Raw genomic sequence first — 20,214 nt, forward strand, 5'->3', positions numbered from 1 at the left:
ATTAATCAAATTCACATTGAAATCACAATGTTGACATTGTCAGTATCCATATTGCAAGCGATCCATATCTCACGCAATATTTTTGAAACGCCAACCGCTGCGTGTAACGTCCGCTTTTATACTTTACTTATAGTTTTCTTCTCTTGCAGCTGCTTCCCACACAACTCCCGCCCCCTGTCACTCAAGCGGCGCAGTTCCTCCTCCTCTCTGTTATATCCTCTTTACAGTGCATTCGGAAAGTATTCAGACTCCTTCCCTTATTCCACATTTTATTACGTTACAGCCTTATTCTAAAATGGAGTAAATATTAAAAAAAACAAATCATCAATCGACACAATACCCCATAATAACAAAGGGAAACAGGTTTTTAGAAATGTTGGCAAATTTATAAAAAATAATCAAAATAACTAATTTACAGTTGAAGTCAGAAGTTTACATACACCTTAGCCAAATACATTTTAAACTAAGTTTTTCACAATTCCTGACATTTAATCTTAGTAAAAATTCCCTGTCTTAGGTCAGTTAGGATCACCACTTTATTTTAAGAATGTGAAATGTCAGAATAATAGTATAGAGTGGTTTATTTAAGCTTTTATTTCATCACATTCCCAGTGGATCAGAAGTTTACATGCACTCAATTAGTATTTGGTAGCATTGCCTTTAAATTGTATAACTTGGGTCAAATGTTTCGGGTAGCCTTCCACAAGCTTCCCACAATAAGTTGGGTGAATTTTGGCCCATTCCTCCTGACAGAGCTGGTGTAACTGAGTCAGGTTTGTAGGCCTCCTTGCTCGCACATGCTTTTTCAGTTCTGCCCACAAATGTTCTATAGGATTGAGGTCAGGGCTTTGTGATGGCCACTCCAATACCTTGACTTTGTTGTCCTTAAGCCATTTTGCCACAACTTTGGAAGTATGCTTGGGGTCATTGTCCATTTGGAAGACCCATTTGCAACCAAGCTTTAACTTCCTGACTGATGTTGCTTCAATATATCCACATCCATTTCCATCCTCACGATGCCATCTATTTTGTGAAGTGCACCAGTCCCTCCTGCAGCAAAGCGCTGCCACCCCCTGCTTCACGGTTGGGATGATGTTCTTCGGCTTGCAAGCATCCCCCTTTTTCCTCCAAACATAATAATGGTCATTATGGCCAAACAGTTCTATTTTTGTTTCATCAGACCAGAGGACATTTCTCCAAAATGTAAGATCTTTGTCCTCATGTGCAGCTGCAAACGTAGTCTGGCTTTTTAATGGAGGTTTTGGAGCAGTGGCTTCTTTCTTGCTGAGCGGCCTTTCAGGTTATGTTGATATAGGACTCGTTTTACTGTGGATATAGATACTTTTGTACCCGTTTCCTTTGCTGCTGTTCTGGGATTGATCTGCACTTTTCGCACCAAAGTTCATCTCTAGGATGAGCGGTATGACGGCTAGGATGAGCGGTATGACGGCTACGTGGTCCCATGGTGTTTATACTTGCATACTATTGTTTGTACAGATGAATGTGGTACCTTCAGGCATTTGGAAATTGGTTCATCCTTGTGAGCAGACTTTTGGAGTTCTTGGCTGATTTCTTTTGATTTTCCCATGATGTCAAGCAAAGAGGAGACATTTGTGGAGTGGTTGAAGAATGAGTTTTAATGACTCCAACCTAAGTGTATGTAAACTTCCGACTTCAACTGTACATACGTATTCAGACCCTTTGCTTTGAAACTCAAAATTGAGCTCAGGTGCATCCTGTTTCCATTGATCATCCTTAATGTTTCTAAAACTTGATTGGATGCAACCTGTGGTAAAATCAATTGATTGGATATGATTTGGAAAGGCACACACCTATCTATATAAGGTCCCACAGTTGTTAGAGCAAAAACCAAGCCATGAGGTCAAAGGAATTGTCCGTAGAACTCAGAGACAGGATTGTGTTGAGGCACCGATCTAGGGAAGGGTACCAACAAATCTCTGCAGCATTGAAGTTCCCCAAGAACGCAGTGGCCTCCATCATTCTTAAATGGAAAAAGTTGGAACCACCAAGACTCTTCCTAGAGCTGGTCACCCGGCCAAACTGAGCAATCAGGGGAGAAGGGCCTTGGTCATGGAGGTGACCAAGAACCCGATGGTCACTCTGACAGAGCTCCCGAGTTCCTCTGTGGCAATGGGATAACCTTCCAGAAGAACAGCCATCTCTGCAGCACTCCACCAATCAGGCCTTTATAGTAGAGTGGCCTGGCGGAGGCCAATCCTCAGTAAAAGGCACATGACTGCCCGCTTGGAGTTTGCCAAAAGGCACCCAAAGGACACTCAGAACATGATAAACAATATGTATTCAGTCTGATGAAACCTAGATTTAACTATTTGGTCTGAATGCCAAGCGTCACGTCTGGAGGAAATATGGCACCATCTCTACCGTGAAGCATGGTGGTGGCAGCATCATGCTGTGGGGATGTTTTTCAGTGGCAGGGACTGGGAGACTAGTCAGGTTTGAGAGAAAGATGAACGGAGCAAAATATAGAGATCCTTGATGAAAACCTGCTCCAGAGCACTCAGGACTTCAGACTGGGGTGTTGGTTCATCTTTCAACAGGACAACAACCCTAAGCACACAGCCAAGACAATGAATGTCCTTGAGTGGCCCTGCCAGAGCCTGGACTTGAACCCGATCGAACATCTCTAGAGAGATGCTTGTAGCATCATACCCAAGAATACTCGAGTCTGTATCGCTGACAAAAGGTGCTTCAACAAAGTACTGAGTAAAGGGTCTGAATACTTATGTAAATGTGATATTGTGTGTAGATTGAGTTTTAAAAAAAACTATTTTATATTAAGGCTGTAACATTGCAATGTGGAAAAGGTGAAGGGATCTGAATACTTTCCGAATGCACTGTATATACTTCTTTCACATAGGATTCACAGTATTTTGCCTGTAAAAAGAACCATTGGGCACTATTTGTATGTCCACCTTACAAACAGGCCCATGTTTACCACGTTCTTGCCTGCATACGCCTTTTATACCTCACTGGCGCATGCCGGCATGACCGGGGACGAGTAGTGTGCAGATGTAGGTGGGCTTCTATTTTTAATAAACCTATGGAGAATATACACAAAAATAAATCCTTTATTAATTTGTTTAGGCAGGTCCTAAGAAACATAATAATAATAATAATAATAATTATAATTATATATATATATATATATAATTTGTCTTATTATTTTTTCAATAGAATAGCATATTCTGTTGGCTGCGCCATCCAAATAAATGCAATAGTTTATTATTTTGTTAAACAGACACAGTCAACAGACCATAGGCTATATTTTATATTAAGACTATAATAGAATATAACAGAATAAAATGCAAACAATATTCTTCTGCCACGGGATCATGTATTTCTATTTATTATGGATCCCCATTAGATGCTACCAAGGCAGCAGCTACTATTCCTGTGGTCCAGGAAAATGATGGCAATCATACAATTTTAAAACATTACAATACATTCGCTACAGATTTCACAACACATTGTGTGCCCTCAGACCCCTACTCTACTACCACATATCTACCACACAAAATCTGTGTGTATAGTGCGTACTGTATGTTATCGTGTGTATGCATGTAGAACCGCGGTCATATAAAAAAAAAGTATTTTTAAACAGAACCCAAGTCAATGCTTTTCTGATCTTCCAATTGACCGATAGAAAATGATAGCAATCCTATTTTCAAAAGGATGTGAGTCTCTTGTTCATGTTTCACAATCTCCCGCAGGCTTTTGGAGTTGCCTATGCGTGATCCAGCAGACAAATTGGCCTGCTCTTGATTTAGGCTACATTATTGCATGCTAAATGTTTCTGATCAGTGATAGATGAGGAAACAAAAATACAAGCAATTCCACCTCCACTTATTTGCAGAGCCAGAAACCAATTAAGCAAATAGCCTACAGATAGAGATTCAGTGAAACAAAATCACATTGATTATCAAGTGAAGACTTTGGTCGGGAGTAGGCCTAGGCTACTAAGCGACTGAATGAAAAGCAAAATAATCCACTTTTAACCATTTGTGCTTTGCTGAAAAAATATTGTTCATTGTGGTATGGGTCAAATTGACCCACACAGTTTAAACACAGACTGTCAAAGAATCAAGTAAAAACAAACACAGCGTTATTTTGTCTTGTCTGACCTTTTCATGAAGAAAAAATACAAGAACATTTGATTTCAAAAACTTTATATTTAAGAACTATTTATTAAACATATTTCCTTTTTCACAAATGAGCATTTTCTGTTTCCCCAAGAAGGCATTTGTTTTGTATTTCCCAGTAATGGTAACAATTCGGTGTGATTTGACCCTATTGGTCAAAATGTTCCCTTCAGCCTTTCTCTCCACATGTTGAACACAATGTTTGTGTGTCCTTTCTGCAGTTGTATTTATTGAATTCTACACAAGTGGTTTAGCTTTTACTGTCTTGGCGAAGGGGGCAGAGAAAATCGGTCGGCCCTGGAACAATTTTGATTACATTGGAAGCTGACAGTCGACCTTGACTTCTTTGTGGTGACAGTGACCATTCTATATTACCATCAGTATGTTCACATTTTGAAGTTAGGTTCATGACCCTAAATGAAGAAAAGTCATTTAATTTCATGGAGAAAAGGAGAGGTTAACTGGTCAAATTGACCCACAACATAACAGGAGGGTTAAAATACATAGATTCACTATAAGTTTGCATGCTGTTATGTCAAATTAATGCCACCACTTATGATTACTCAATTTTTCTCGCGGCAGACACAATGATTTATGAAAACTTGCTTGATTGGTCGATGTCCTCATTGGGGTTTTACAGATGTTTAATATGTTTTATGTACACACTTTATTAGAATATTTATGAAAGGCACATTGTTATATTTGGTAACATTTGAATTATTTCCCCTCGACTCCAACCCCATTCAATGCATTGAACGGATGTGGTTGGAGCTATGTCTACATAAGGCTGCTAATAAAATAAAATAAAACTCACAAAGGCCTTAAGGCCGACACGCAAAGCTTATTAAAGAGCAGTGTGCGGGTTACTTCTTTTTTCTCATCTTATTCAACTGTTACCATGCATCTGCAAAAAAGATAGCTCAGACGCGCGAGTGCCTTTTTTGAATTTTGAGGTCAAATACAGTCAACAGATTGTTCCAAACAAGAATAATGCAGCTTTCCTCTTTGCTTCTTAAAATAAATCGTTCTATTTCTATGATTCAAACAGTTCTCCCAAATGTTTTGATCTACAGTATATTACAAGTCAAATCGCAATCACAATATTTTGCCCATATCTTGCAGTCTTAGTACCAAGGTATAGTTCCCTATTTAGGTTTCTGTTGCTATTATTTACTGCAATACAAGTGTGTACTATTGTGCATTTTCATATCTTGCTTTTTTTTTTCCTGTGGGGAGGAGTCTGCTTCTAATTGCTTGTAAGGGATCTGCCTTTGGACCGCCTTTCCGATAGAGGAGCAGATATTCACCATTTAATTGACTTGAATCCTGTTATGCTTAACCAAAGAGCAGGGTGTGTGAACATTCTTTAATTTATGCTAATTGCATTTTCCAACTAAAGTTTCACATGAAGTGTAATATTCGGAGTCTCCGAAAATAAGACTTTTTTTCTCCCCCCATTCCTGGCAACCAACATGAAAAGGAAAAAGATATCTTGCTTGAAAATGGTTAGGTCATTTCTGATCTGTACCATGGTATTTGATTTCCCATCAATATATGAGAACGGAGCAGTCTGTTATACCCATGGTGATTTGTCATGCTGAAATTAATGGAAATGGTCCCTGATAATTTTCACCTCACAGCACATCTGCAGTGTGTATTCTTAGGTCATGCATGCATTTATGCCAACTGTAATTCAAGAGTAGAAATAACAATGCTCATACAACTGTGGCTTGACAGATGAGAATAATCTATTTATTTTTCCTGAAATTAGCCGTCAGGGAATATTAGGGCCAGAGCCTAGTTCCCTCCATTTTATAGGTTTGGTTACATGGGAGGGGGTAAGTTAGAACTTGATCACTGATGTGATGGGCTTTTGTGTAATTAGTCACACTTCACTGTGTTCTAATAAGAAAAATGTTAGATTTTTAAGGGACTGAAGGTGTAGGCCACTAGGCCTAGTCTGAAAGTGGACAATTTCATCTGTCACACAATGGCTTCCCTGTGTATATGTAACTTATTTACACTTAACAAAAATACAAAAACACAAATTGTAAAGTGTTGGTCTGATGTTTCACGCTGAAATAAAATATCTCTGAAATTTTCCATACACAAAAAGCTTAGTTCTCTCAAATTTTGTGCGCAAATTTGTTTACGTCCCTATTACTGAGTATTTGTCCTTTGCCAAAATAAACCATCCACCTGACAGGTGTGGCATATCAAGAAGCTGATTAAACAGTGCGATCATTACACAGGTGCATCTTGTGCTGGGGACAATAAAAGGCCACTCTAAAATGTGCAGTTTTGTCACAACACAATGCCACAGATGTCTCTAGTTCTGAGGGAGTTTGCAATTGGCATTCTGACTGCAGGAATGCCCACCAGGGCTGTTACCAGATAATTTAATGTTAATTCCTCTACCATAAGCCGCCTCCAATGTTGTTTTAGAGAATTTGGCAGTGTGTCCAACTGGCAGGCTATTGCTAGTAATGTATTACAACGATTGGATGACTTTGGGAGTTTCAGTAAGCAACAATTTGATTACATTCATTCAATTGTGTTATTAGCCTACTTTATTTCAATATTTTCATCATTCAGTGATAATTATTTCCACTAAAATTCTTTATGGATCCATCCAGTTGTGATAAAGTTAAGTAAACACTGCATTCTTAGTGGCGGGCCTTGCGAATAGATGGGAGAAGTGACATGCCTCAAAGTTCAGAGGATGGTTATTGGCCGCTGCTTAGCAACCATCAAGAGTTTAAGAGTGTAGTGCGTGCCAATGCTGGTTCAGCATTACAGCTACATTTCATACTAAACCGTAGGCAGAAGTTTACCGAATTGATTACTAGGTTGTTAGGCTGAAAAAAAGGTTTTGGCTTTGATACCGACAATACCCTTCAGATATAAGGAAAATAGTTGGGTGGGGGGGGTTAATCCATCCTCATTAAGCAGCAATGTTCTCAAACATTTTAACATACATGTTAGGAAGCCTCCATGGAGCCTACTGCCAGTTGTACTAGCCTGTAACTGAAAGTGCTCTCCATTTGATGTTTTACTTCTCCTTGGTAGAGTAAACAACATGTGGGCTTCCTCATTGTCGATTCACAGTACTTCCCCCAGGCCTGCCTGCATTACTCACAACAAGCGGTCGGAGGAGGCCTCTCATGAAAATGAATTAAAACTAATGCTAATTGGACGATAATGAAACCATATGCATCCATGTGCATGAACTAAAAGGATTCAGTTTGTCTCGTGCCGCTCGCCTGTTCTGTGATGTGTTGAACCTAAATTAGATTACTGTGGGCTTCTTCCGCCTCAAAATATTACCCTTTTAAAGGTTGGTTGCTCTGTGAGTGCTGTGAAGTTGTGGTTGCTGACCTGGGGGCCACAGTGGGAGGAACAGCAGCAGTCTCATAAAGGCAGGGCCTGCTGCATGTGGAGGGGAAACTGCACACCCCTGCTTTTGTATGCAAATGCCCCTCTGCAAATAAATGCACCACCATAACAAAAAGAATGTGGCAGCAGCACCTAAGCGCTCATTCACCTTTCAAAGCTCGGGCCCAACGTTGGAGCCAGTCTTGGGAAAACCAACTGTGGCTTTTCACATTTCATTTGGGTCATCTGCCCGAGTGAGGCCTTTGAGCAGGGGGGGCTGTATGTATCAAAAGAGAGACCTCTCTTGCCATGGACCACTGTCTGACAACAATGTCCTGAATAAAGGGAAGAATTTGTCTGTCAGATATGAATGTCTTTGAAAGCTATGTGAGATAAGCTTGAGTTTGTCTGCACACCTCTTCAATGAATGATAACCTACATGCTTATCTAGTAGCTTATAGGCTTGACGTCTGATTACTACCTCTGAGGGTTTAGAGCTTGATGTAGTCACCTCATACAAGTGCTTGGGAGTATGGCTAGACAGTACACTCCTTCTCTCAGCACATATCAAAGCTGCAGGCTAAGGTTAAATCTAGACTTAGTTTCCTCTATAGTATTCGCTCCTCTTTCAACCCAGCTGCCAAACTAACCCGGATTCAGATGACCATCCTACCCATGCTAGATTACAGAGACGAAATGTATAGATTGGCAGGTAAGGGTGCTCTCGAGCGGCTAGATGTTCTTTACCATTCGGCCATCAGATTTGCCATCACTGCACTCTATACTCCTGTACACTGGTCATCTCCATATACCTGTTGCAATACCCCACTGGTTGATGCTTCTTACCCTCTTAGCCCTCACTCCCCCTTGTCTGAGATACCTACTGCAGTCCTCATCCTCCACATACAACACCCGTTCTGCCAGTCACATTCTGTTAAAGGTCCCCAAAGCGCACACATCCCGAGGTCGCTCCTCTTTTCAGTTCGCTGCAGCTTGCAACTGGAACGAGTTGCAACAAACACTCAAACTGGACAGTTTTATTGCAATCTCTTCATTCAGACTCAATCATAAACACTCTTACGAGAAGCAGCCACAACTGTCAGTGATGTATTGTTGTCTCTACCTTCTTGCCCTGTTGTCTGTGCCCAATCATGTTTGCACCATGTTTTGTGCTGCTACCATGTTGTGTTGCAACCATGCTGTGTTGTCATGTGTTGCTGCCATGCTATGTCGTCTTAGGTCTCTCTTTATGTTGTGTTGTCTCATGTTGTGATGTTGGTTTTGTCCTATATTTGTTTTTTATATTTAATCCTCCGTCCCCGCAGTAGGCCTTTTTGCCTTTTGGTAGGCCGTCATTGCAAATAAGAATTTGTTCTTAGCGGACTTGCCTAGTTAATTAAGTTTAAATAAAAAAAGTGATATGAAATACGTTAATTCACGAATGGCACCATCTTCCCTATATAGTACACAACTTTTGACTTAAGCCCTATGGGCCCTGGTTGAAAGTAGTGCACTATGTAGGGAATGGGCCTCCATTTGGGATACACTCTATCACACCTTTGACCTCAGAGGCTCCACTGCTTCCCATACCCCTAGTATGTAGGGTTGACCCTTTTGCATCAGGAAAATAGCTCATCCAAATGTGAGAAACATCACTGACGACAGCCAATTTAAATATTTAACAATTTCATTGAGTTCTGGAGTGCGCTCACCACAGGAACAAAACTATATTCTGTGAGAATAAGCCCTATCATGAAAACATTTTAATTTACATAATATGTACTAGGGATGCCGCGGTATGACATTTTTGATATCTGATATTTTCCTTGCCAAATAAAACGATCCCGATAACCGATATACATTTTTTTTGCGCCCTTTTAATTATTCTAGTACGGTTAAATAGTAGTCCTCATTACCAGTAAAACATAATCAAAATATTTTTCTTTCACTTACTTGCTGTGCCGTTTCATTGTTAATTTGTTCAGTCTTAACCAGGATTTCATCATACGTGTCAAGCAGTGAAGTTTCAGCTCTGTCTGTCCGTGGCCTCTCTTCCTCGGTGCGCACTGTCACTGTGTCCATTCCATCTTGTGCAGCTGTGTCTGTAACATTTCACATAAACCCTGTTCCTTGTCTGCATCAAAGTAGCGGTCCTTGTAACTAGCATAGAGCATGGTGGAATTGCTTGTTCACAGCCTCTAGTAGAGTACTTTTCCAAGTTAACCCCTTTGTTGGCATTTTTGTTGAGCAGGCGTTTCAATGCCATGGCAGCGTATCACGTCTGATGCAGGCGCAGTTGAGCTTATTTATCAAATCAGGGTTTCTAATGGAGCTAGGAGTGTTCATGTTTCAAACATGTTCTCAAATGCCATTGAAATGGCAGCAGCGGTATGAGAACCAGCACATTCTTCAGCATGCAAAATGGCTTTCGTCAGTACGAAATCCTTGTCGACCCACTGTGCTGTCAGACTCAATGCTCACGGGGCTGACATTGCTGGTCCAAATGTTAGTCGTGTAGCTAATAGCAGTGACGTCCATAGCAAATAGCTCATGGATGTGAGTTTCAACAATACTGTGTAACTCCGGTACGGCAAAATCTGAAAAATAGAGCCTATTTGGTAGTGTGTACCGGTGCTCGACCAGTCGGCGAAAGCCAACATCATCCACGACAGAGATTGGTTGATTGTCAATGGCAATGAATTCTATTATCTAGGCGTTAATGGATTTAGCCTTTGAGTTGACTCGCTGAAATTGTCTTACTCTTTCAAATGACTGCTTGACTTGTTGACTTCTCAGTCCACCCAGCAGACGTTGTGGGCTAGGTTAGGAATGCTGTGTTGCATGTTTAGCTCTATTCTCCGTGGCGTCATTACGTCATCTACCTACGCTACATTGGTATGCACGTCAGCTTTGACATTGTTTTTGAACATCGGCGTTAAACTCGACATCAGGCCGTTGCCGATTTTTAGCTAATATCGTCCGATTCCGATATGCTTACCAATATATCGTGCATCCATAATATGTACGTACACTTTTCAATTAACATTAGCGATGGGAATGTCACAAGCCACGAGAGGGTTCGGTTGACATTCTTGCTTCGCAGCTCAAAAGTACCGTAAATGTCGGAAGCCGCTAGCCAGGAGGCTAAGCATTGCAAACTATATTTAGGCCCACACTCTTGTCTTGAATAATGCAACAATTCACAAGCATGTGCAGACAATTAAACAATTTATTTTCTCGTCCATACACTCATTTATATTTGATCTTCAAGGCAAAAGCAGAGTTACTGCTAACGGATCATGTCTTCATCATGTAACGTTAGCCTATCAAAAATGACCTATTACCCTTCTAATACAAATAGAAGTACAGTAGGCCTACCTTAAAACATAACAAACCATGCTTATCTTTTATCAATATCATGCACATCATTAGGCTGTGGTAAATGCAAATTGTGTCTGAAAACGTGGGTATAATTCACATGGGAGTTGAGATGTTGAGCTGTTTTATATGGAAGCCCATTCCCACCACCCAAAAATAAAATGCATATTAACCCAGCAATAAAAGAAACATCCCTTTTTCAAGACCCTGTCTTTCAAAGATAATTCATAAACATCCAAATAACTTCACAGATCTTCATTGTTAAGGGTTTAAACACTGTTTCCCATGCTTGTTCAATGGACCATAAACAATTAATGAACATGCACCTGTGGAACGGTCGTTAAGACACGAACAGCTTACAGAAGGTAGGCAATTAAGGTCACAGTTATGAAAACTTAGGACCCTAAAGAGGCTTTTCTGCGGACTCTGAAAAACACCAAAAGAAAGATGCCCAGGGTCCCTGCTCATCTGTGTCAACGTGCCTTACACGGAACCCAAACTGGCTGGGCCTGTGCGCCATAGTGCATACATTTATTTTGTCTCCCCACACCAAACAAGATCATGACACGCAGGTTAAAATATCAAAACAAACTCTGAACCAATTACATTAATTTGGGGACAGGTCGAAAAGCATTAAACATTTATGGCAATTTAGCTAGCTAGCTTACACTTGCTAGCTAATTTGTCCTATTTAGCTAGCTTGCTGTTGCTAGCTAATTTGTCCTGGGATATAAACATTGAGTTGTTATTTTACCTGAAATAAAACAGTCAACCGAATCGTTTCTAGTCATCTCTCCTCCTTCTAGGCCTTTTCTTCTCTTGACTTCATATTGCGATTGGCACCTTTCATAAATTAAGTGCATTACCGCAACTGACCTCATTCGTCTTTCAGTCACCCACATGGGTATAACCAATGAGGAGATGGCACATGAGTACCTGCCTCTATAAACCAATGAGGAGATGGGAGAGGCAAGACTTGCAGCGCGATCTGCGTCACAAATAGAATTGACTTCTATTATAGCCCTTGGCAACACAGACTCTCGTTGGCGCAATAATTAAATAATATAGATTTCTAAATTAATTTGCAACGCTCCCACTCGCAGCGCCAGCGGTATAGTCAGCCTGTCGGCATGCTGCAAGGAGGCTTGAGGACTGCCGATGTGGCCAGGGCAATAAATTGCAATGTATGTACTGTGAGATGCCTAAGACAGCGCTACAGGGAGACAGGACAGACAGCTGATCGTCCTCGCAGTGGCAGACCACGTATAACAACACCTGTACAGGATTGGTACATCCAAACTTCACACCAGCGGGACAGGTACAGGATGGCAACAAAAACTGCCCGAGTTACGCCAGGAATGCACAATCCCTCCGTCAGTGCTCAAAACTGTCCGCAATAGGCTGAGAGAGGCTGGACTGATGGCTTGTAGGCCTGTTGTAAGGCAGGTCCTCACCAGACATCACAGGCAACAACGTCACCTATGGGCACAAACCCACCGTCGCTGGACCAGACAGGACTGACAAAAACTTATCTTCACTGACGAGTCGCGGTTTTGTCTCACCAGGGGTGATGGTCGGATTCGCGTTGATCGTCGAAGGAATGAGCATTACACCGAGGCCTGTACTCTGGGGCGGGATCGATTTGGAGGTGGAGGGTCCATCATGTTCAGGGGCGGTTTGTCACAGCATCATCGGACTGAGCTTGTCATTGCAGGCAATCTCCTCCCTCATGTTGTACCCTTCCTGCAGGCTCATCCTGACATGACTCTCTAGCATGACAATGCCACCAGCCAGACTGCTCGTTCTGTGCGTGATTTCCTGCAAGACAGGAATTTCAGTGTTCTGCCATGGCCAGCGAAGAGCCCATATCTCAATCCCATTGAGCATGTCTGGGACCTGTTGGATCAGAGGGTGAGGGCTGGGCCATTCCCCCCAGAAATGTCCGGGAACTTGCAAGGTGCCTTGGTGGAAGAGTGGGGTAACATCTCACAGCTAGAACTGGCAAATCTGTTGCAGTCCTTGAGGAGGAGATGCACTGCAGTATTTAATGCAGCTGGTGGCCACACCAGATACTGACTGTCAATTTTGATTATGAAGATGAATTCATCTCCCAGTGTCTGGTGGAAAACAGACTGAACCAGGTTTTCCTCTAGGATTTTGCCAGTGCTTTGCTCCATTCCGTTTATTTATCCTGAAAAACTCCCCAGTCCTTAACAATTTACAAGCATACCCATATCATGACGCAGCCAACACTTTTTGTAAAAATATGAAGAGTGGTACTCAGTAATGTATTGGATTTACCCCACTCAACTTTTTATCCTGGATACAATGTGTTAATTGCTTTGCCACATTTTCTGCAGTCACCATTGGCCTCATGGTGAAATCCCTCAGTGGTTTCTTTCCTCTCTGGCAACTGAGTTAGGAAGAATGCCTATGTCTTCGTGTGTAATTAATAACTTCACTATGCTCAAAGGTATATTCAATGTCTACTTTTTATTTTTTACCCGTCTACCAATAGGTGCCCTTCATTGCGAGACATTGAAAAAACCTCCCTGTTCTTTGCTGTTGCATCTGTGTTTGAAATTCAATGCTCGACATAGGAACCATACAATTATCTGTATGTGTGGGGTGGAGAGATGAGGTAGTCATTAAAAAATCATGTTAAACACTATTATTGCACAGAGTGAGTCCATGCAACTTATGTGAATTGTTAAGCACATTTTTACTTCTGAACTTATTTAGGCTTGCCATAACAAAGGGATGGAATACTTATTGACTCAAGACATTTCCGATGGTAATTCATTTGTTAACATTTCTAAAAACATCATTCCAGTTTGTCATAATGGGGTATTCTGTGTAGGCCAAATCTCAATTAATATTTTTTTAAATTCAGGCTGTAAAACATCAAAATGTGGAAAAAGTCAACGGGTATACTTTCAATACTTTCTGAAGGCACTGTAGGTTATGTTTCTTAATTTGTAGGATTGTGAGGCGATTTCCATCTATCCACTTTGCAGATATCAACATAGCAGGGCTGCTGGCAAATGTGTGGCACGCTGGCATTTGCACCAGCACTTTTAATTATTGACACAAAAACATTGAAAAGAGGGACAAAGTACTGTTGTCCCATCTTAGCCCATAGATGTATTACTATTTCATACCCAGAGTTTTACCTGGTTAGGTTAGCCTACCAGATCAGGAGGAACTCTGGGCCCCAGAAGAACAATCCCCCCCCCCCCCCCCCCACCACCACTCTGGGACCTGTGGTGCCAACTCTGAAATCACACCACAATGTTACAACTGAAAAAACATTTCATATTTGTATAATCTACTATCTCACCATTTTGACTTGAGTAATTTGACTTCCTTATCTCCAAATTTAGACTTGCATATCTAAAACTGTAGATGGGCATATTACCTTTTATTTTGTATTATGGTGGCGGGAATGGGCTTCCAAAGTTTAACGTAGCTCAGTGCAGCTGGCAGCTACTGCGACAATTTCAAGATGTAACAGGCTGTTACTGCAATTTCGAGTAAAAACTCAAAACAAGTCTCAGATATAAGGAAATTGTCTGTACATTTCAGCTGTTTCAAAATCATTGCTCTGCTATGACAACTTGTGTTAAGATCGAGACAGTTCTGTCCCCACTGCCCTGCTCAGTCGGACAACTGTGGGGTGAATGTTGTGCCTGACCTCCGGAGGTAATTTTGCAAGTTTACACAAGTTTTTTTTTTTCTGTCGAGAATCTCTTTGCTATCATCAATGGGAAAATGTTTCCCGTGGCCCTGCACTAGCATTTATAATACAAAATACTGAAAAACAGACTGGATACAAATGATTTATTTTGAGTGTGACAGATTTTTTTGGACATCTAGAAATGCTTCTTTTTACCCATTTCTTCAGATTTGAGAAACAGATGCATCAAGTCCTCAACTGGCAGCTTCATTAAGTAGTACCCGCAAAACACCAGTCTCAATGTCAACAGTGAAGAGGCAACTCCGGGATGCTGGCCTTCTAGGCAGAGTTCCTCTGTCCAGTGTCTGTGTTCTTTTGCCCATCTTTTCTTTTTATTGGCCAGTCTGAGATATGGCTTTTTCTTTGCAACTCTGCCTAGAAGGCCAGCATCCCGGAGTCGCCTCTTCGCTGTTGATGTTGAAACTGGTGTTTTGCCGGTACTATTTAATGAAGCTGCCTGTTGAGAACTTGTGAGGCATCTGTTTCTCAAACTAGACACTAATGTACTTGTCCTCTTGCTCAGTTGTGCACCGATGCCTCCCACTCCTCTTTCTATTCTGGTTAGAGCCAGTCTGTGCTGTTCTGTGAAGGGAGAGGTACACAGCGCTGTACCAGATCTTCAGTTTCTTGGCAATTTCTTGCATGGAATAGTTTTCATTTCTCAGAACGAGAATAGATTGACGAGTTTCAGAAGAAAGTTATTTGTTTCTGGCCATTTTGAGCCTGTAATCGAACCCACAGATGCTGATGCTCCAGATACTCAACTAGTCTAAAGAATTGCTTCTTTAAAATCAGAACAGTTTTCAGCTGTGCTAACATAATTGAAAATGGAATTTCTAATAATCAATTAACCTTTTTAAAATTATAAACTTGGGTTAGCTAACACAACGTGCCATTGGAACACAGGAGTGATGGTTGCTGATTATGGGCCTATGTAGATATTCCATTAAAAATCAGCTGTTTCCACCCACATTGTTAATGTTGCAATGACTAATGTCTACACTGTATTTCTGATCAAATCAAACTTTATTTGCCACATGCGCCGAATACAACAAGTGTAGACTTTACCATGAAATGCTTACTTACAAGCCCTTAACCAACAGTGACAGTTCAAAAAGAAGAAAATATTTACTTAGTAGACTAAAATAAAAAGTAATAATAAAAAGTAACACAATTAAGAATAACAATAACGATGCTATATACAGGGAGCACCGGTACCGAGTCAGTGTGCAGGGGTTCAGGCTAGTTGATGTAATCTGTACATATAGGTGTACAAACAAACAGCGAGTAGCAGCAGTGTACAAGGAGGGGTGGTCAATATAAATTGTCCGGTGGCGATTTTTATGAATTGTTCAGCAGTCTTATGGCTTGGGGGTAGATGCTGTTGAGGAGCCAATTGGTCCTAGACAGAGAAAACAGTCTATAACTTGGGTGACTGGAGTCTCTGACAATTCTATGGGCTTTCCTCTGACACCGCCTATTATATAGGTCCTGGATAGCAGGAAGCTTGGCCCCAGTGATGTACTGGGCCGTTCGCACTACCCTCTGTAGCGCCTTAGGGTCAGATGCTGAGCGGTTGCCATACCAGGCGGTGATGCAACCATTCAGGATGCTCTCGATGGTGCAGCTGTAGAACCTTTTGAGGATCTGGGGACCCATGCCAAATTTTTTCAGTCTCCTCAGGGGGAAAAGGTTTTGTTGTGCCCTCTTCATGACTGTCTTGATATGTTTGGACCATGATATTTCTTTGGTGATGTGGACACCAAGGAACTTGTAACTCTCGACCCACTCCACTACAGCCCCGTTGATGTTAATGGGAGCCTGTTCTTTCAAAGACCAGGACATTTCTAAGTGACCCAAAACTGCACTATTGCAAAGTAATAGATGATTAGCACTGGGTTCTACTTATCTTTGAGTGACTGTGACGGAGTGTTGGATTTGTGGCAAGAACAAAGGCCACGAAGCTCAGTCTTGAATTACTTGTGTCCTCCAAAAGGAAATGATTTGCATGAAGCTAGTAGCTATTCTCGCCTTGTGTTAACCAGGCTGCTGTCTGCTGTAACCTGAGCTGTAGAGATAAAGCATGATTGATATTTATGGCCCATGCTGCCTTATCCTATTCTTTTTGGGGAAAACCAGCAGTGTAAAGGGTTGTGTCCCAAATGCCACCCTATTCCCTATATAGTCCACTACTTTTGACCAGAGTGAATAGGGTGCCATTTAAGAGCCCTCGTTTGTATAGTGTTTTCCTACCCCCTTCAGGGAGCAGCTGCTCTGAGGGAGATAGAACACCTTACTGTGATTCCGGATGGCCCTCCATACTAAGAAAGTGTAACAAAACCCCCTGAGTCACCTCCTCTCTGTTGTCCCACATGGTTTACAGCTGGAATGCCACACAATTTGATAAAGACAGAGCTCCAATCATGCTCCAAATCAGTTAATTGCAGTAATTTCCTTCTTTTGACAGTCAGGCTCAGCCCCTAAATCCCCAGCTGCCAATTAAGGTTGCTAATTTGCGATGCTGTTGAATAGTTAGCTGTTGTCCTCTGGGACACACAGGTCTCTGTTTCAGCCTAGGTAGTTAAGGAGGAGAATGGGCGGCAGGTAGCCTAGTGGTTAGAGTGTTGGGCCAGTAACCGAAAGGTTGCAAGTTCGAATCCCCGAGTTGACAAGGTAAAAATCTGTCGTTCTGCCCCCCCCAGTTAACCCACTATTCCTAGGCCATCATTGTAAATAAGAATTTGTTCTTAACGGACTTGCCTAGTTAAATAAAGGTAAAAAAATATATATTAAAAAAAAATACACCTATTGTTATTAGGGTTGGGAGATATCCCAATTTTCATACCGTCATACTGTTTCTGTCCGTTACCGGGGTATACGGTATTACCACATATGTGCGCACAAGGGACGCACAAAAAAACATCTTGATCCAGGAGGGGATTGAATGTATCTGTTGTAACCAAGAAGCTTGATCTTGACATCTAGTCTCTTCGCTAACAAGTTACCAAGCCACATGCATATCTGGAGCCCCGAGCTGGATATAATTCATGACACATCTTAGATTTCCTATAGCTATACTTAACCTATAAGCAATGGCGTAGCACGCACCCCCGCATAATTATAATATATATATTTTTAAATGGTATTGAAAATCATACTGTCTGTATTTTGAAATAACCCTGTATACGGTATATCTCCAAAGCCTAATTGTTATATCCCAATTTTGATGTGGTGAAGTTTTTTTCAATAGTGACAGACAGTGTACAGTTCAGTAGGTCAGTTTCAGTATCACACCCCTCTCTGTCTGTGTCTGGTTTGTCTTTTACCTCAGTTCTTTCCTTCCCCACCTGTTGGCCAGGGTTTCTGGATAAAGGATGTCAGGCTATTGTCCATTGGAGGAGCTGCTTGTATGTACGGGTTACCATGGTGACCTGGCTAGTGCTTACGAACAGGTATAGGTTGTTCTATGTGTCTGTGTAGGGCTTGAGGTAAAGACTTGTTGCCGGACACAAAACATCCTCTGTTGTACTATGCAGCAGAGGCTCTGGGTGTGGACGCAACTGGCAAACACAGGGGGAATTAAGTAAAGGAAATTGAAGTTGCAGTCTAAAATGTAGTTTTGTGTCCAATGTTATAATTGTTATGCTATTCAAAGTGGTGATTCATCCTTGAAATAAAGGACGTTGTTTTATTGACTTCTTTGAACAAGTGATAAATGTCAAGTTTCCCCCCTCAGAAAGAAAAGAACACTGCGTAAGCACTGTGGTAATTAGGCAGAATATTCACATCATCACCGTATTTAAGATTGCCAAAGAGCTGCTACTTCACACAACAGTAAGCAAATTCAATAGGCTTATAGTCTACTTCTGCTAAGATCAAAACCGAAAGGACTTTATTTTCTTTGAGGAACCATATTTACCCTTGAGCTTTTCTCTTGGGGAAAAAAATAAGTGAATTCTCTAGTTTTGAGCCTGGTAGTAGAAGTTGAAGATCCTATATACATATATTTGTAATGATGACTGCATTACAATAGGCGTGTGTGTGTGTGTGCGTGTGTGTGTGTGTTTTAGGAGGAGGACCTATTCTATATTGGCAGTGATTAGCAACCAAAGCATGCCCCTGAAACCCCATCCAGGACAGGTGGCAGAACCTCACCCTGGCTCCCAGACATTCCAGACAGGCTTCTGGAGGGTTGGATTTTTCCCTGGCCATGTGGAACGGGCCTGGTCAGGGCCTGCTGCTGGACATCTCTGCCTGGCTGATGCCTGACCAGAGTATTCATAGATGCCAGAAGTGCCAGTTGCCTTAGTTCCAGTCACATATTTAGTTCTCTTTCTGTCTTTCACACCTGTATAGTAGACACACGGGCACGTCGTTTCTCTCACTGTAGCTGCTATTTGTGTGCTTTGCTTTGACCCCTGCCGGGTCACAAACTGGCAGAGTTCTTTAGCTTCCAGCTGGCAAGACATCACTGCTAATTGTTTTTAGACCCATATGCCACAAAACAAGCATACGACCGTGTGGGGACTCAACTCCAGGACACCCACACAGTGACAGCCTCATTACTCAATAACCTAAAGGATTCCCTCCCTATAGCTGTGGCGCTGTTCTGATTCATTATCCCCATGTCTCTTTTCTCCTGACTCTCTCACAGCCCAAGCAGCAATCCCAGCTTTGTGTGGTAGCGGAGTGCTGCATTATGCGAAATGTGATTCACACAGACTGAGGCATGCTCACCATGGCTCATATTATTTGGCGCAGAGCGCCTCAAGCTTTGGAGCCGCCTACTGTGGCTGGTGTGTCCACCCCCCCACCCACACACACACAATCAGGGGCTTTGACCTTTAATGCTTTTCAGTGCTCTAACAACTGTAGTTGTCAAAGTGTCCGAGGCCGATTTAGGACCTTAAGCCCTCTGTCTGTTTCCAGGGGGAATGTTAAGTGAGGGGGACATAGTGTTTCCTGTCCTGTCATTGAATAAACTGCTTTGTTGCACCCAACAAAAGTGCAAGGTCCGAATCACCTCATAAAACCCCAAATGCTTTAAAGCCTTCTGGCCTTGTTCCTGCACACAGATTAGACTAGTCCTGGACTAAAAAGAATGCTGGGGAGATTCTTCATTGAATTGGCTTTTTAGTCCAGAACTAGGTTTAGTGCCTAATCTGTAGTTGTCTGCGAAACCGGTCCTTTTCATTTAATTGAAATCTGTCTTTGCTAGCCTACAGTTTGACTGGTGTTGTAATTCATGCATATTTCTTGGGTATTCTACAGCTATATGAGTACAAATGAAAGCTCATCAAATTAGACATGTTTGAGTTGTCTCTGAAGGATCTGCCCTGCCTCTTTTCAACAACCTCAGTCCTGAGAATGGGATGATGACGGTTAGATAGCAAATGTTCTTAAACCAACCAGACAAACGAGCTTCTGCAGCTGAGCATGGAGAAGTTATGTAAGGGGAATAGTCAGTGGCGTACCCTCCCTGAGACCAGATGAACATGTAAAAGCAGCCTTCTGACTAGCCTAAATGGTCTCATCTTCCTTAGT

General features: G+C 41.8%; 1 protein-coding gene across 14 annotated transcripts in view; it reads left to right on the forward strand.

Moving 5' to 3' along the window:
• Positions 1-20,214, forward strand: part of rasal2 (RAS protein activator like 2) — an 83,499-nt gene that overhangs the window by 25,143 nt on the left and 38,142 nt on the right. The window lies entirely within an intron of this gene.

The sequence above is a fragment of the Oncorhynchus mykiss genome, chromosome 28, assembly GCF_057628025.1.
Source record: "Oncorhynchus mykiss isolate SJ-2025 chromosome 28, ASM5762802v1, whole genome shotgun sequence".
NCBI classification, from domain to species: Eukaryota; Metazoa; Chordata; class Actinopteri; order Salmoniformes; family Salmonidae; genus Oncorhynchus; species Oncorhynchus mykiss.